Source organism: Aulonocara sp. 'chitande type north' Nkhata Bay, linkage group LG3 (genome assembly GCF_057382095.1).
Source record: "Aulonocara sp. 'chitande type north' Nkhata Bay isolate Kocher_YH1m ecotype deep benthic linkage group LG3, A_spYH_male_GT1.1, whole genome shotgun sequence".
NCBI classification, from domain to species: Eukaryota; Metazoa; Chordata; class Actinopteri; order Cichliformes; family Cichlidae; genus Aulonocara; species Aulonocara sp. 'chitande type north' Nkhata Bay.
The window spans coordinates 709,151-724,714 of record NC_141346.1 but is presented as its reverse complement, the minus strand read 5'-3'; the positions used below and the strand labels follow the sequence as shown (position 1 = coordinate 724,714).

The window sequence follows — 15,564 nt, the reverse complement described above, 5'->3', positions numbered from 1 at the left end:
TGCGCTTTGTCAGTCTCTGTGGCGCAATCGGTTAGCGTGTTCGGCTGTTAACCGAAAGGTTGGTGGTTCGAGCCCACCCGGGGACGCTATAACTATTCTTGCCAGGTAATGCAGAACGTGGCACCAAAGTCCAGCGCAGCTGCTTCCTCACAATGCAATGGTAGTGTTTCACAACAGTCTGAATGCTGGACGTGGTCGTTTACCCCAGAACCAAAACACCAGAACACCGCCACCCAGCCCCCGTTCTGTCTCGACACCTGTGGGTCGCCCTTTCTCAGTCTCTGTGGCGCAATCGGTTAGCGTGTTCGGCTCTTAACCGAAAGGTTGGTGGTTCGAGCCCACCCAGGGACGCCATAACTATTCTTGCCAGGCAATGCAGAACGTGGCACCAAAGTCCAGCGCAGCTGCTTCCTCACAATGCAATGGTAGTGTTTCACAATAGTCTGTATGCTGGACGTGGTCGTTTGATGAACCCAGCCAAATGTTTTATCGAGGGTGATATCCTTCTTTGGGGTGTTGGTGGTTCTTCCGCAACTGCAAACTGACTGCCAACTTCATAACCTACAAGTCACATGTTTTAAACAATCAGGGCTACTGTATAGAGAGGAAGTACCAGAAAACCTCCACTCAACCCCTCCGTACACTCTCGACCCCCTTGCTTGGGTTTCCTCAGTCTCTGTGGCACAATTGTTTTCCCCAGAACCAAAAACAGCAGAACACCGCCACCCAGCCCCCGTTCTGTCTCGACACCTGTGGGTCACCCGTTCTCAGTCTCTGTGGCGCAATCGGTTAGCGCGTTCGGCTGTTAACCGAAAGGTTGGTGGTTCGAGCCCACCCGGGGACGCCATAACTATTCTTGCCAGGCAATGCAGAACGTGGCACCAAAGTCCAGCGCAGCTCCTTCCTCACAATGCTAATGGTAGTGTTTCACAATAGTCTGTATGCTGGACGTGGTCGTTTGATGAACCCAGCCAAATGTTTTATCGAGGGTGACATGCTTCTTTGGGGTGGTGGTTGTCCGTCCGCAACTGCATACTGATTGCCAACTTCATGACCTACCAGTTACAGTTTTTAAACAATCAGGGCTACTGTATAGAGAGGAAGTACCAGAAAACTTCCACCCAACCCCTCCATACACTCTCGACCCCCTGCTTGGGTTTCCTCAGTCTCTGTGGCACAATTGTTTTCCCCAGAACCAAAAACAGCAGAACACCGCCACCCAGCCCCCGTTCTGTCTCAACACCCGTGCTTTGCGCTTTGTCAGTCTCTGTGGCGCAATCGGTTAGCGCGTTCGGCTGTTAACCGAAAGGTTGGTGGTTCGAGCCCACCCAGGGACGCTGTAACTATTCTTGCCACGCAATGCAGAACGTGGCACCAAAGTCCAGCGCAGCTGCTTCCTCACAATGCAATGGTAGTGTTTCGCAATAGTCTGTATGCTGGACGTGGTCCTTTGATGAACCCAGCCAAATGTTTTATCGAGGGTGATATCCTTCTTTGGTGTGTTGGTGGTTCTTCCGCAACTGCAAACTGACTGCCAACTTCATAACCTACAAGTCACATGTTTTAAACAATCAGGGCTACCATATGGAGAGGAAGTACCAGAAAACCTCCACTCAACCCCTCCGTACACTCTCAACCCCCTTGCTTGGGTTTCCTCAGTCTCTGTGGCACAATCGTTTTCCCCAGAACCAAAAACACCAGAACACCGCCACCCAGCCCCCGTTCTGTCTCGACACCTGTGGGTCACCCGTTCTCAGTCTCTGTGGCGCAATCGGTTAGCGCGTTCGGCTGTTAACCGAAAAGTTGGTGGTTCGAGCCCACCCGGGGACGCCATAACTATTCTTGCCAGGCAATGCAGAACGTGGCACCAAAGTCCAGCGCAGCTGCTTCCTCACAATGCAATGTTAGTGTTTCACAATAGTCTGTATGCTGGACGTGGTCGTTTGATGAACCCAGCCAAATGTTTTATCGAGGGTGATATCCTTCTTTGGGGTGTTGGTGGTTCTTCCGCAACTGCAAACTGACTGCCAACTTCATAACCTACAAGTCACATGTTTTAAACAATCAGGGCTACCATATGGAGAGGAAGTACCAGAAAACCTCCACTCAACCCCTCCGTACACTCTCGACCCCCTTGCTTGGGTTTCCTCAGTCTCTGTGGCACAATCGTTTTCCCCAGAACCAAAAACACCAGAACACCGCCACCCAGCCCCCGTTCTGTCTCGACACCTGTGGGTCGCCCTATGTCATTCTCTGAGGCGCAATCGGGTAGCGCGTACGGCTGTTTTAACCGAAAGGATGGTGGTTCGAGCTCACCCAGGGACGATATCGCTGTTCTTGGCAGGTAATGCAGAACATGGCGCAAAAGTCCAGCGCAACTGCTGCCTCACAATGCAATGTTATTGTTTCACAACAGTCTGAATGCTTGACGTGGTCGTTTACCCCAGAACCAAAAACACCAGAACACCGCCACCCAGCCCCCGTTCTGTCTCGACACCTGTGGGTCGCCCTTTCTCAGTCTCTGTGGCGCAATCGGTTAGCGCGTTCGGCTGTTAACCGAAAGGTTGGTGGTTCGAGCCCACCCGGGGACGCCATAACTATTCTTGCCAGGCAATGCAGAACGTGGCACCAAAGTCCAGCGCAGCTGCTTCCTCACAATGCAATGGTAGTGTTTCACAATAGTCTGTATGCTGGACGTGGTCGTTTGATGAACCCAGCCAAATGTTTTATCGAGGGTGACATGCTTCTTTGGGGTGGTGGTTGTCCGTCCGCAACTGCATACTGATTGCCAACTTCATGACCTACCAGTTACAGTTTTTAAACAATCAGGGCTACTGTATAGAGAGGAAGTACCAGAAAACTTCCACCCAACCCCTCCGTACACTCTCGACCCCCTGCTTGGGTTTCCTCAGTCTCTGTGGCACAATCGTTTTCCCCCAGAACCAAAAACAGCAGAACACCGCCACCCAGCCCCCGTTGTGTCTCGACACCCGTGCTTTGCGCTTTGTCAGTCTCTGTGGCGCAATCGGTTAGCGCGTTCGGCTGTTAACCGAAAGGTTGGTGGTTCGAGCCCACCCAGGGACGCTATAACTATTCTTGGCAGGTAATGCAGAACGTGGCGCAAAAGTCCAGCGCAACTGCTGCCTCACAATGCAATGGTATTGTTTCACAACAGTCTGAATGCTGGACGTGGTCGTTTACCCCAGAACCAAAAACACCAGAACACCGCCACCCAGCCCCCGTTCTGTCTCGACACCTGTGGGTCGCCCTTTCTCAGTCTCTGTGGCGCAATCGGTTAGCGTGTTCGGCTGTTAACCGAAAGGTTGGTGGTTCGAGCCCACCCGGGGACGCTATAACTATTCTTGCCAGGTAATGCAGAACGTGGCACCAAAGTCCAGCGCGGCTGCTTCCTCACAATGCAATGGTAGTGTTTCACAACAGTCTGAATGCTGGACGTGGTCGTTTACCCCAGAACCAAAAACACCAGAACGCCGCCACCCAGCCCCCGTTCTGTCTCGACACCTGTGGGTCGCCCTTTCTCAGTCTCTGTGGCGCAATCGGTTAGCGTGTTCGGCTCTTAACCGAAAGGTTGGTGGTTCGAGCCCACCCAGGGACGCCATAACTATTCTTGCCAGTCAATGCAGAACGTGGCACCAAAGTCCAGCGCAGCTGCTTCCTCACAATGCAATGGTAGTGTTTCACAATAGTCTGTATGCTGGACGTGGTCGTTTGATGAACCCAGCCAAATGTTTTATCGAGGGTGATATCCTTCTTTGGGGTGTTGGTGGTTCTTCCGCAACTGCAAACTGACTGCCAACTTCATAACCTACAAGTCACATGTTTTAAACAATCAGGGCTACTGTATAGAGAGGAAGTACCAGAAAACCTCCACTCAACCCCTCCGTACACTCTCGACCCCCTTGCTTGGGTTTCCTCAGTCTCTGTGGCACAATTGTTTTCCCCAGAACCAAAAACAGCAGAACACCGCCACCCAGCCCCCGTTCTGTCTCGACACCTGTGGGTCACCCGTTCTCAGTCTCTGTGGCGCAATCGGTTAGCGCGTTCGGCTGTTAACCGAAAGGTTGGTGGTTCGAGCCCACCCGGGGACGCCATAACTATCCTTGCCAGGCAATGCAGAACGTGGCACCAAAGTCCAGCGCAGCTCCTTCCTCACAATGCTAATGGTAGTGTTTCACAATAGTCTGAATGCTGGACCTGGTCGTTTACCCCAGAACCAAAAACACCAGAACACCGCCACCCAGCCCCCGTTCTGTCTCGACACCTGTGGGTCGCCCTTTCTCAGTCTCTGTGGCGCAATCGGTTAGCGCGTTCGGGTGTTAACCGAAAGGTTGGTGGTTCGAGCCCACCCAGGGACGCTGTAACTATTCTTGCCAGGCAATGCAGAACGTGGCACCAAAGTCCAGCGCAGCTGCTTCCTCACAATGCAATGGTAGTGTTTCGCAATAGTCTGTATGCTGGACGTGGTCCTTTGATGAACCCAGCCAAATGTTTTATCGAGGGTGATATCCTTCTTTGGGGTGTTGGTGGTTCTTCCGCAACTGCAAACTGACTGCCAACTTCATAACCTACAAGTCACATGTTTTAAACAATCAGGGCTACCATATGGAGAGGAAGTACCAGAAAACCTCCACTCAACCCCTCCGTACACTCTCAACCCCCTTGCTTGGGTTTCCTCAGTCTCTGTGGCACAATCGTTTTCCCCAGAACCAAAAACACCAGAACACCGCCACCCAGCCCCCGTTCTGTCTCGACACCTGTGGGTCACCCGTTCTCAGTCTCTGTGGCGCAATCGGTTAGCGCGTTCGGCTGTTAACCGAAAAGTTGGTGGTTCGAGCCCACCCGGGGACGCCATAACTATTCTTGCCAGGCAATGCAGAACGTGGCACCAAAGTCCAGCGCAGCTGCTTCCTCACAATGCAATGGTAGTGTTTCACAATAGTCTGTATGCTGGACCTGGTCGTTTGATGAACCCAGCCAAATGTTTTATCGAGGGTGACATGCTTCTTTGGGGTGGTGGTTGTCCGTCCGCAACTGCATACTGATTGCCAACTTCATGACCTACCAGTTACAGTTTTTAAACAATCAGGGCTACTGTATAGAGAGGAAGTACCAGAAAACTTCCACCCAACCCCTCCGTACACTCTCGAACCCCTGCTTGGGTTTCCTCAGTCTCTGTGGCACAATCGTTTTCCCTAGAACCAAAAACACCAGAACACCGCCACCCAGCCCCCGTTGTGTCTCGACACCCGTGCTTTGCGCTTTGTCAGTCTCTGTGGCGCAATCGGTTAGCGTGTTCGGCTGTTAACCGAAAGGTTGGTGGTTCGAGCCCACCCGGGGACGCTATAACTATTCTTGCCAGGTAATGCAGAACGTGGCACCAAAGTCCAGCGCAGCTGCTTCCTCACAATGCAATGGTAGTGTTTCACAACAGTCTGAATGCTGGACGTGGTCGTTTACCCCAGAACCAAAAACACCAGAACACCGCCACCCAGCCCCCGTTCTGTCTCGACACCTGTGGGTCGCCCTTTCTCAGTCTCTGTGGCGCAATCGGTTAGCGTGTTCGGCTCTTAACCGAAAGGTTGGTGGTTCGAGCCCACCCAGGGACGCCATAACTATTCTTGCCAGGCAATGCAGAACGTGGCACCAAAGTCCAGCGCAGCTGCTTCCTCACAATGCAATGGTAGTGTTTCACAATAGTCTGTATGCTGGACGTGGTCGTTTGATGAACCCAGCCAAATGTTTTATCGAGGGTGATATCCTTCTTTGGGGTGTTGGTGGTTCTTCCGCAACTGCAAACTGACTGCCAACTTCATAACCTACAAGTCACATGTTTTAAACAATCAGGGCTACTGTATAGAGAGGAAGTACCAGAAAACCTCCACTCAACCCCTCCGTACACTCTCGACCCCCTTGCTTGGGTTTCCTCAGTCTCTGTGGCACAATTGTTTTCCCCAGAACCAAAAACAGCAGAACACCGCCACCCAGCCCCCGTTCTGTCTCGACACCTGTGGGTCACCCGTTCTCAGTCTCTGTGGCGCAATCGGTTAGCGCGTTCGGCTGTTAACCGAAAGGTTGGTGGTTCGAGCCCACCCGGGGACGCCATAACTATTCTTGCCAGGCAATGCAGAACGTGGCACCAAAGTCCAGCGCAGCTCCTTCCTCACAATGCTAATGGTAGTGTTTCACAATAGTCTGTATGCTGGACGTGGTCGTTTGATGAACCCAGCCAAATGTTTTATCGAGGGTGACATGCTTCTTTGGGGTGGTGGTTGTCCGTCCGCAACTGCATACTGATTGCCAACTTCATGACCTACCAGTTACAGTTTTTAAACAATCAGGGCTACTGTATAGAGAGGAAGTACCAGAAAACTTCCACCCAACCCCTCCATACACTCTCGACCCCCTGCTTGGGTTTCCTCAGTCTCTGTGGCACAATTGTTTTCCCCAGAACCAAAAACAGCAGAACACCGCCACCCAGCCCCCGTTCTGTCTCAACACCCGTGCTTTGCGCTTTGTCAGTCTCTGTGGCGCAATCGGTTAGCGCGTTCGGCTGTTAACCGAAAGGTTGGTGGTTCGAGCCCACCCAGGGACGCTGTAACTATTCTTGCCACGCAATGCAGAACGTGGCACCAAAGTCCAGCGCAGCTGCTTCCTCACAATGCAATGGTAGTGTTTCGCAATAGTCTGTATGCTGGACGTGGTCCTTTGATGAACCCAGCCAAATGTTTTATCGAGGGTGATATCCTTCTTTGGTGTGTTGGTGGTTCTTCCGCAACTGCAAACTGACTGCCAACTTCATAACCTACAAGTCACATGTTTTAAACAATCAGGGCTACCATATGGAGAGGAAGTACCAGAAAACCTCCACTCAACCCCTCCGTACACTCTCAACCCCCTTGCTTGGGTTTCCTCAGTCTCTGTGGCACAATCGTTTTCCCCAGAACCAAAAACACCAGAACACCGCCACCCAGCCCCCGTTCTGTCTCGACACCTGTGGGTCACCCGTTCTCAGTCTCTGTGGCGCAATCGGTTAGCGCGTTCGGCTGTTAACCGAAAAGTTGGTGGTTCGAGCCCACCCGGGGACGCCATAACTATTCTTGCCAGGCAATGCAGAACGTGGCACCAAAGTCCAGCGCAGCTGCTTCCTCACAATGCAATGTTAGTGTTTCACAATAGTCTGTATGCTGGACGTGGTCGTTTGATGAACCCAGCCAAATGTTTTATCGAGGGTGATATCCTTCTTTGGGGTGTTGGTGGTTCTTCCGCAACTGCAAACTGACTGCCAACTTCATAACCTACAAGTCACATGTTTTAAACAATCAGGGCTACCATATGGAGAGGAAGTACCAGAAAACCTCCACTCAACCCCTCCGTACACTCTCGACCCCCTTGCTTGGGTTTCCTCAGTCTCTGTGGCACAATCGTTTTCCCCAGAACCAAAAACACCAGAACACCGCCACCCAGCCCCCGTTCTGTCTCGACACCTGTGGGTCGCCCTATGTCATTCTCTGAGGCGCAATCGGGTAGCGCGTACGGCTGTTTTAACCGAAAGGATGGTGGTTCGAGCTCACCCAGGGACGATATCGCTGTTCTTGGCAGGTAATGCAGAACATGGCGCAAAAGTCCAGCGCAACTGCTGCCTCACAATGCAATGTTATTGTTTCACAACAGTCTGAATGCTTGACGTGGTCGTTTACCCCAGAACCAAAAACACCAGAACACCGCCACCCAGCCCCCGTTCTGTCTCGACACCTGTGGGTCGCCCTTTCTCAGTCTCTGTGGCGCAATCGGTTAGCGCGTTCGGCTGTTAACCGAAAGGTTGGTGGTTCGAGCCCACCCGGGGACGCCATAACTATTCTTGCCAGGCAATGCAGAACGTGGCACCAAAGTCCAGCGCAGCTGCTTCCTCACAATGCAATGGTAGTGTTTCACAATAGTCTGTATGCTGGACGTGGTCGTTTGATGAACCCAGCCAAATGTTTTATCGAGGGTGACATGCTTCTTTGGGGTGGTGGTTGTCCGTCCGCAACTGCATACTGATTGCCAACTTCATGACCTACCAGTTACAGTTTTTAAAACAATCAGGGCTACTGTATAGAGAGGAAGTACCAGAAAACTTCCACCCAACCCCTCCGTACACTCTCGACCCCCTGCTTGGGTTTCCTCAGTCTCTGTGGCACAATCGTTTTCCCCAGAACCAAAAACAGCAGAACACCGCCACCCAGCCCCCGTTGTGTCTCGACACCCGTGCTTTGCGCTTTGTCAGTCTCTGTGGCGCAATCGGTTAGCGCGTTCGGCTGTTAACCGAAAGGTTGGTGGTTCGAGCCCACCCAGGGACGCTATAACTATTCTTGGCAGGTAATGCAGAACGTGGCGCAAAAGTCCAGCGCAACTGCTGCCTCACAATGCAATGGTATTGTTTCACAACAGTCTGAATGCTGGACGTGGTCGTTTACCCCAGAACCAAAAACACCAGAACACCGCCACCCAGCCCCCGTTCTGTCTCGACACCTGTGGGTCGCCCTTTCTCAGTCTCTGTGGCGCAATCGGTTAGCGTGTTCGGCTGTTAACCGAAAGGTTGGTGGTTCGAGCCCACCCGGGGACGCTATAACTATTCTTGCCAGGTAATGCAGAACGTGGCACCAAAGTCCAGCGCGGCTGCTTCCTCACAATGCAATGGTAGTGTTTCACAACAGTCTGAATGCTGGACGTGGTCGTTTACCCCAGAACCAAAAACACCAGAACGCCGCCACCCAGCCCCCGTTCTGTCTCGACACCTGTGGGTCGCCCTTTCTCAGTCTCTGTGGCGCAATCGGTTAGCGTGTTCGGCTCTTAACCGAAAGGTTGGTGGTTCGAGCCCACCCAGGGACGCCATAACTATTCTTGCCAGTCAATGCAGAACGTGGCACCAAAGTCCAGCGCAGCTGCTTCCTCACAATGCAATGGTAGTGTTTCACAATAGTCTGTATGCTGGACGTGGTCGTTTGATGAACCCAGCCAAATGTTTTATCGAGGGTGATATCCTTCTTTGGGGTGTTGGTGGTTCTTCCGCAACTGCAAACTGACTGCCAACTTCATAACCTACAAGTCACATGTTTTAAACAATCAGGGCTACTGTATAGAGAGGAAGTACCAGAAAACCTCCACTCAACCCCTCCGTACACTCTCGACCCCCTTGCTTGGGTTTCCTCAGTCTCTGTGGCACAATTGTTTTCCCCAGAACCAAAAACAGCAGAACACCGCCACCCAGCCCCCGTTCTGTCTCGACACCTGTGGGTCACCCGTTCTCAGTCTCTGTGGCGCAATCGGTTAGCGCGTTCGGCTGTTAACCGAAAGGTTGGTGGTTCGAGCCCACCCGGGGACGCCATAACTATCCTTGCCAGGCAATGCAGAACGTGGCACCAAAGTCCAGCGCAGCTCCTTCCTCACAATGCTAATGGTAGTGTTTCACAATAGTCTGTATGCTGGACGTGGTCGTTTGATGAACCCAGCCAAATGTTTTATCGAGGGTGACATGCTTCTTTGGGGTGGTGGTTGTCCGTCCGCAACTGCATACTGATTGCCAACTTCATGACCTACCAGTTACAGTTTTTAAACAATCAGGGCTACTGTATAGAGAGGAAGTACCAGAAAACTTCCACCCAACCCCTCCGTACACTCTCGAACCCCTGCTTGGGTTTCCTCAGTCTCTGTGGCACAATCGTTTTCCCTAGAACCAAAAACACCAGAACACCGCCACCCAGCCCCCATTCTGTCTCAACACCCGTGCTTTGCGCTTTGTCAGTCTCTGTGGCGCAATCGGTTAGCGCGTTCGGCTGTTAACCGAAAGGTTGGTGGTTCGAGCCCACCCAGGGACGCTGTAACTATTCTTGCCAGGCAATGCAGAACGTGGCACCAAAGTCCAGCGCAGCTGCTTCCTCACAATGCAATGGTAGTGTTTCGCAATAGTCTGTATGCTGGACGTGGTCCTTTGATGAACCCAGCCAAATGTTTTATCGAGGGTGATATCCTTCTTTGGGGTGTTGGTGGTTCTTCCGCAACTGCAAACTGACTGCCAACTTCATAACCTACAAGTCACATGTTTTAAACAATCAGGGCTACCATATGGAGAGGAAGTACCAGAAAACCTCCACTCAACCCCTCCGTACACTCTCAACCCCCTTGCTTGGGTTTCCTCAGTCTCTGTGGCACAATCGTTTTCCCCAGAACCAAAAACACCAGAACACCGCCACCCAGCCCCCGTTCTGTCTCGACACCTGTGGGTCACCCGTTCTCAGTCTCTGTGGCGCAATCGGTTAGCGCGTTCGGCTGTTAACCGAAAAGTTGGTGGTTCGAGCCCACCCGGGGACGCCATAACTATTCTTGCCAGGCAATGCAGAACGTGGCACCAAAGTCCAGCGCAGCTGCTTCCTCACAATGCAATGGTAGTGTTTCACAATAGTCTGTATGCTGGACGTGGTCGTTTGATGAACCCAGCCAAATGTTTTATCGAGGGTGACATGCTTCTTTGGGGTGGTGGTTGTCCGTCCGCAACTGCATACTGATTGCCAACTTCATGACCTACCAGTTACAGTTTTTAAACAATCAGGGCTACTGTATAGAGAGGAAGTACCAGAAAACTTCCACCCAACCCCTCCGTACACTCTCGAACCCCTGCTTGGGTTTCCTCAGTCTCTGTGGCACAATCGTTTTCCCTAGAACCAAAAACACCAGAACACCGCCACCCAGCCCCCGTTGTGTCTCGACACCCGTGCTTTGCGCTTTGTCAGTCTCTGTGGCGCAATCGGTTAGCGCGTTCGGCTGTTAACCGAAAGGTTGGTGGTTCGAGCCCACCCAGGGACGCTGTAACTATTCTTGCCAGGCAATGCAGAACGTGGCACCAAAGTCCAGCGCAGCTGCTTCCTCACAATGCAATGGTAGTGTTTCACAATAGTCTGTATGCTGGACGTGGTCGTTTGATGAACCCAGCCAAATGTTTTATCGAGGGTGATATCCTTCTTTGGGGTGTTGGTGGTTCTTCCGCAACTGCAAACTGACTGCCAACTTCATAACCTACAAGTCACATGTTTTAAACAATCAGGGCTACTGTATAGAGAGGAAGTACCAGAAAACCTCCACTCAACCCCTCCGTACACTCTCGACCCCCTTGCTTGGGTTTCCTCAGTCTCTGTGGCACAATCGTTTTCCCCCAGAACCAAAAACAGCAGAACACCGCCACCCAGCCCCCGTTCTGTCTCGACACCTGTGGGTCGCCCGTTCTCAGTCTCTGTGGCGCAATCGGTTAGCGCGTTCGGCTGTTAACCGAAAGGTTGGTGGTTCGAGCCCACCCGGGGACGCCATAACTATTCTTGCCAGGCAATGCAGAACGTGGCACCAAAGTCCAGCGCAGCTCCTTCCTCACAATGCTAATGGTAGTGTTTCACAATAGTCTGTATGCTGGACGTGGTCGTTTGATGAACCCAGCCAAATGTTTTATCGAGGGTGACATGCTTCTTTGGGGTGGTGGTTGTCCGTCCGCAACTGCATACTGATTGCCAACTTCATGACCTACCAGTTACAGTTTTTAAACAATCAGGGCTACTGTATAGAGAGGAAGTACCAGAAAACTTCCACCCAACCCCTCCATACACTCTCGACCCCCTGCTTGGGTTTCCTCAGTCTCTGTGGCACAATTGTTTTCCCCAGAACCAAAAACAGCAGAACACCGCCACCCAGCCCCCGTTCTGTCTCGACACCCGTGCTTTGCGCTTTGTCAGTCTCTGTGGCGCAATCGGTTAGCGCGTTCGGCTGTTAACCGAAAGTTTGGTGGTTCGAGCCCACCCGGGGACGCTGTAACTATTCTTGCCAGGCAATGCAGAACGTGGCACCAAAGTCCAGCGCAGCTGCTTCCTCACAATGCAATGGTAGTGTTTCGCAATAGTCTGTATGCTGGACGTGGTCCTTTGATGAACCCAGCCAAATGTTTTATCGAGGGTGATATCCTTCTTTGGGGTGTTGGTGGTTCTTCCGCAACTGCAAACTGACTGCCAACTTCATAACCTACAAGTCACATGTTTTAAACAATCAGGGCTACCATATGGAGAGGAAGTACCAGAAAACCTCCACTCAACCCCTCCGTACACTCTCGACCCCTTGCTTGGGTTTCCTCAGTCTCTGTGGCACAATCGTTTTCCCCAGAACCAAAAACACCAGAACACCGCCACCCAGCCCCCGTTCTGTCTCGACACCTGTGGGTCGCCCTTTGTCATTCTCTGAGGCGCAATCGGGTAGCGCGTACGGCTGTTTTAACCGAAAGGATGGTGGTTCGAGCTCACCCAGGGACGATATCGCTGTTCTTGGCAGGTAATGCAGAACGTGGCGCAAAAGTCCAGCGCAACTGCTGCCTCACAATGCAATGTTATTGTTTCACAACAGTCTGAATGCTGGACGTGGTCGTTTACCCCAGAACCAAAAACACCAGAACACCGCCACCCAGCCCCCGTTCTGTCTCGACACCTGTGGGTCACCCGTTCTCAGTCTCTGTGGCGCAATCGGTTAGCGCGTTCGGCTGTTAACCGAAAAGTTGGTGGTTCGAGCCCACCCGGGGACGCCATAACTATTCTTGCCAGGCAATGCAGAACGTGGCACCAAAGTCCAGCGCAGCTGCTTCCTCACAATGCAATGGTAGTGTTTCACAATAGTCTGTATGCTGGACGTGGTCGTTTGATGAACCCAGCCAAATGTTTTATCGAGGGTGACATGCTTCTTTGGGGTGGTGGTTGTCCGTCCGCAACTGCATACTGATTGCCAACTTCATGACCTACCAGTTACAGTTTTTAAACAATCAGGGCTACTGTATAGAGAGGAAGTACCAGAAAACTTCCACCCAACCCCTCCGTACACTCTCGAACCCCTGCTTGGGTTTCCTCAGTCTCTGTGGCACAATCGTTTTCCCTAGAACCAAAAACACCAGAACACCGCCACCCAACCCCCGTTGTGTCTCGACACCCGTGCTTTGCGCTTTGTCAGTCTCTGTGGCGCAATCGGTTAGCGCGTTCGGCTGTTAACCGAAAGGTTGGTGGTTCGAGCCCACCCAGGGACGCTGTAACTATTCTTGCCAGGCAATGCAGAACGTGGCACCAAAGTCCAGCGCAGCTGCTTCCTCACAATGCAATGGTAGTGTTTCGCAATAGTCTGTATGCTGGACGTGGTCCTTTGATGAACCCAGCCAAATGTTTTATCGAGGGTGATATCCTTCTTTGGGGTGTTGGTGGTTCTTCCGCAACTGCAAACTGACTGCCAACTTCATAACCTACAAGTCACATGTTTTAAACAATCAGGGCTACCATATGGAGAGGAAGTACCAGAAAACCTCCACTCAACCCCTCCGTACACTCTCGACCCCCTTGCTTGGGTTTCCTCAGTCTCTGTGGCACAATCGTTTTCCCCAGAACCAAAAACACCAGAACACCGCCACCCAGCCCCCGTTCTGTCTCGACACCTGTGGGTCGCCCTTTGTCATTCTCTGAGGCGCAATCGGGTAGCGCGTACGGCTGTTTTAACCGAAAGGATGGTGGTTCGAGCTCACCCAGGGACGATATCGCTGTTCTTGGCAGGTAATGCAGAACGTGGCGCAAAAGTCCAGCGCAACTGCTGCCTCACAATGCAATGTTATTGTTTCACAACAGTCTGAATGCTGGACGTGGTCGTTTACCCCAGAACCAAAAACACCAGAACACCGCCACCCAGCCCCCGTTCTGTCTCGACACCTGTGGGTCACCCGTTCTCAGTCTCTGTGGCGCAATCGGTTAGCGCGTTCGGCTGTTAACCGAAAAGTTGGTGGTTCGAGCCCACCCGGGGACGCCATAACTATTCTTGCCAGGCAATGCAGAACGTGGCACCAAAGTCCAGCGCAGCTGCTTCCTCACAATGCAATGGTAGTGTTTCACAATAGTCTGTATGCTGGACGTGGTCGTTTGATGAACCCAGCCAAATGTTTTATCGAGGGTGACATGCTTCTTTGGGGTGGTGGTTGTCCGTCCGCAACTGCATACTGATTGCCAACTTCATGACCTACCAGTTACAGTTTTTAAACAATCAGGGCTACTGTATAGAGAGGAAGTACCAGAAAACTTCCACCCAACCCCTCCATACACTCTCGACCCCCTGCTTGGGTTTCCTCAGTCTCTGTGGCACAATTGTTTTCCCCAGAACCAAAAACACCAGAACACCGCCACCCAGCCCCCGTTGTGTCTCGACACCCGTGCTTTGCGCTTTGTCAGTCTCTGTGGCGCAATCGGTTAGCGCGTTCGGCTGTTAACCGAAAGGTTGGTGGTTCGAGCCCACCCGGGGACGCTGTAACTATTCTTGCCAGGCAATGCAGAACGTGGCACCAAAGTCCAGCGCAGCTGCTTCCTCACAATACAATGGTAGTGTTTCGCAATAGTCTGTATGCTGGACGTGGTCCTTTGATGAACCCAGCCAAATGTTTTATCGAGGGTGATATCCTTCTTTGGGGTGTTGGTGGTTCTTCCGCAACTGCAAACTGACTGCCAACTTCATAACCTACAAGTCACATGTTTTAAACAATCAGGGCTACCATATGGAGAGGAAGTACCAGAAAACCTCCACTCAACCCCTCCGTACACTCTCGACCCCCTTGCTTGGGTTTCCTCAGTCTCTGTGGCACAATCGTTTTCCCCAGAACCAAAAACACCAGAACACCGCCACCCAGCCCCCCGTTCTGTCTCGACACCTGTGGGTCGCCCTTTGTCATTCTCTGAGGCGCAATCGGGTAGCGCGTACGGCTGTTTTAACCGAAAGGATGGTGGTTCGAGCTCACCCAGGGACGATATCGCTGTTCTTGGCAGGTAATGCAGAACGTGGCGCAAAAGTCCAGCGCAACTGCTGCCTCACAATGCAATGTTATTGTTTCACAACAGTCTGAATGCTGGACGTGGTCGTTTACCCCAGAACCAAAAACACCAGAACACCGCCACCCAGCCCCCGTTCTGTCTCGACACCTGTGGGTCACCCGTTCTCAGTCTCTGTGGCGCAATCGGTTAGCGCGTTCGGCTGTTAACCAAAAAGTTGGTGGTTCGAGCCCACCCGGGGACGCCATAACTATTCTTGCCAGGCAATGCAGAACGTGGCACCAAAGTCCAGCGCAGCTGCTTCCTCACAATGCAATGGTAGTGTTTCACAATAGTCTGTATGCTGGACGTGGTCGTTTGATGAACCCAGCCAAATGTTTTATCGAGGGTGACATGCTTCTTTGGGGTGGTGGTTGTCCGTCCGCAACTGCATACTGATTGCCAACTTCATGACCTACCAGTTACAGTTTTTAAACAATCAGGGCTACTGTATAGAGAGGAAGTACCAGAAAACTTCCACCCAACCCCTCCGTACACTCTCGAACCCCTGCTTGGGTTTCCTCAGTCTCTGTGGCACAATCGTTTTCCCTAGAACCAAAAACACCAGAACACCGCCACCCAGCCCCCGTTGTGTCTCGACACCCGTGCTTTGCGCTTTGTCAGTCTCTGTGGCGCAATCGGTTAGCGCGTT

General features: G+C 52.2%; 19 non-coding genes across 19 annotated transcripts; all 19 read left to right on the top strand.

The window, feature by feature from the left end:
- Nucleotides 1–277: 277 nt before the first annotated feature.
- Nucleotides 278–351, top strand: trnak-cuu (transfer RNA lysine (anticodon CUU)). The gene has a single exon. It is a non-coding gene; the product is annotated as a tRNA-Lys (tRNA).
- A 419-nt stretch (nt 352–770) lies between these two features.
- Nucleotides 771–844, top strand: trnan-guu (transfer RNA asparagine (anticodon GUU)). The gene has a single exon. It is a non-coding gene; the product is annotated as a tRNA-Asn (tRNA).
- A 419-nt stretch (nt 845–1,263) lies between these two features.
- trnan-guu (transfer RNA asparagine (anticodon GUU)) lies at nt 1,264–1,337 on the top strand. The gene has a single exon. It is a non-coding gene; the product is annotated as a tRNA-Asn (tRNA).
- A 1,180-nt stretch (nt 1,338–2,517) lies between these two features.
- Nucleotides 2,518–2,591, top strand: trnan-guu (transfer RNA asparagine (anticodon GUU)). Its single transcript has one exon. It is a non-coding gene; the product is annotated as a tRNA-Asn (tRNA).
- Nucleotides 2,592–3,010: 419 nt separating this feature from the next.
- On the top strand, nt 3,011–3,084 carry trnan-guu (transfer RNA asparagine (anticodon GUU)). Its single transcript has one exon. It is a non-coding gene; the product is annotated as a tRNA-Asn (tRNA).
- Nucleotides 3,085–3,542: 458 nt separating this feature from the next.
- trnak-cuu (transfer RNA lysine (anticodon CUU)) lies at nt 3,543–3,616 on the top strand. Its single transcript has one exon. It is a non-coding gene; the product is annotated as a tRNA-Lys (tRNA).
- Nucleotides 3,617–4,035: 419 nt separating this feature from the next.
- On the top strand, nt 4,036–4,109 carry trnan-guu (transfer RNA asparagine (anticodon GUU)). The gene has a single exon. It is a non-coding gene; the product is annotated as a tRNA-Asn (tRNA).
- Nucleotides 4,110–5,553: 1,444 nt separating this feature from the next.
- Nucleotides 5,554–5,627, top strand: trnak-cuu (transfer RNA lysine (anticodon CUU)). Its single transcript has one exon. It is a non-coding gene; the product is annotated as a tRNA-Lys (tRNA).
- A 419-nt stretch (nt 5,628–6,046) lies between these two features.
- trnan-guu (transfer RNA asparagine (anticodon GUU)) lies at nt 6,047–6,120 on the top strand. The gene has a single exon. It is a non-coding gene; the product is annotated as a tRNA-Asn (tRNA).
- Nucleotides 6,121–6,539: 419 nt separating this feature from the next.
- Nucleotides 6,540–6,613, top strand: trnan-guu (transfer RNA asparagine (anticodon GUU)). The gene has a single exon. It is a non-coding gene; the product is annotated as a tRNA-Asn (tRNA).
- Nucleotides 6,614–7,793: 1,180 nt separating this feature from the next.
- trnan-guu (transfer RNA asparagine (anticodon GUU)) lies at nt 7,794–7,867 on the top strand. Its single transcript has one exon. It is a non-coding gene; the product is annotated as a tRNA-Asn (tRNA).
- Nucleotides 7,868–8,286: 419 nt separating this feature from the next.
- trnan-guu (transfer RNA asparagine (anticodon GUU)) lies at nt 8,287–8,360 on the top strand. The gene has a single exon. It is a non-coding gene; the product is annotated as a tRNA-Asn (tRNA).
- Nucleotides 8,361–8,818: 458 nt separating this feature from the next.
- On the top strand, nt 8,819–8,892 carry trnak-cuu (transfer RNA lysine (anticodon CUU)). The gene has a single exon. It is a non-coding gene; the product is annotated as a tRNA-Lys (tRNA).
- Nucleotides 8,893–9,311: 419 nt separating this feature from the next.
- On the top strand, nt 9,312–9,385 carry trnan-guu (transfer RNA asparagine (anticodon GUU)). The gene has a single exon. It is a non-coding gene; the product is annotated as a tRNA-Asn (tRNA).
- Nucleotides 9,386–9,804: 419 nt separating this feature from the next.
- On the top strand, nt 9,805–9,878 carry trnan-guu (transfer RNA asparagine (anticodon GUU)). The gene has a single exon. It is a non-coding gene; the product is annotated as a tRNA-Asn (tRNA).
- Nucleotides 9,879–10,789: 911 nt separating this feature from the next.
- trnan-guu (transfer RNA asparagine (anticodon GUU)) lies at nt 10,790–10,863 on the top strand. The gene has a single exon. It is a non-coding gene; the product is annotated as a tRNA-Asn (tRNA).
- Nucleotides 10,864–11,283: 420 nt separating this feature from the next.
- trnan-guu (transfer RNA asparagine (anticodon GUU)) lies at nt 11,284–11,357 on the top strand. The gene has a single exon. It is a non-coding gene; the product is annotated as a tRNA-Asn (tRNA).
- Nucleotides 11,358–13,028: 1,671 nt separating this feature from the next.
- Nucleotides 13,029–13,102, top strand: trnan-guu (transfer RNA asparagine (anticodon GUU)). Its single transcript has one exon. It is a non-coding gene; the product is annotated as a tRNA-Asn (tRNA).
- A 1,179-nt stretch (nt 13,103–14,281) lies between these two features.
- On the top strand, nt 14,282–14,355 carry trnan-guu (transfer RNA asparagine (anticodon GUU)). Its single transcript has one exon. It is a non-coding gene; the product is annotated as a tRNA-Asn (tRNA).
- Nucleotides 14,356–15,564: the final 1,209 nt, after the last annotated feature.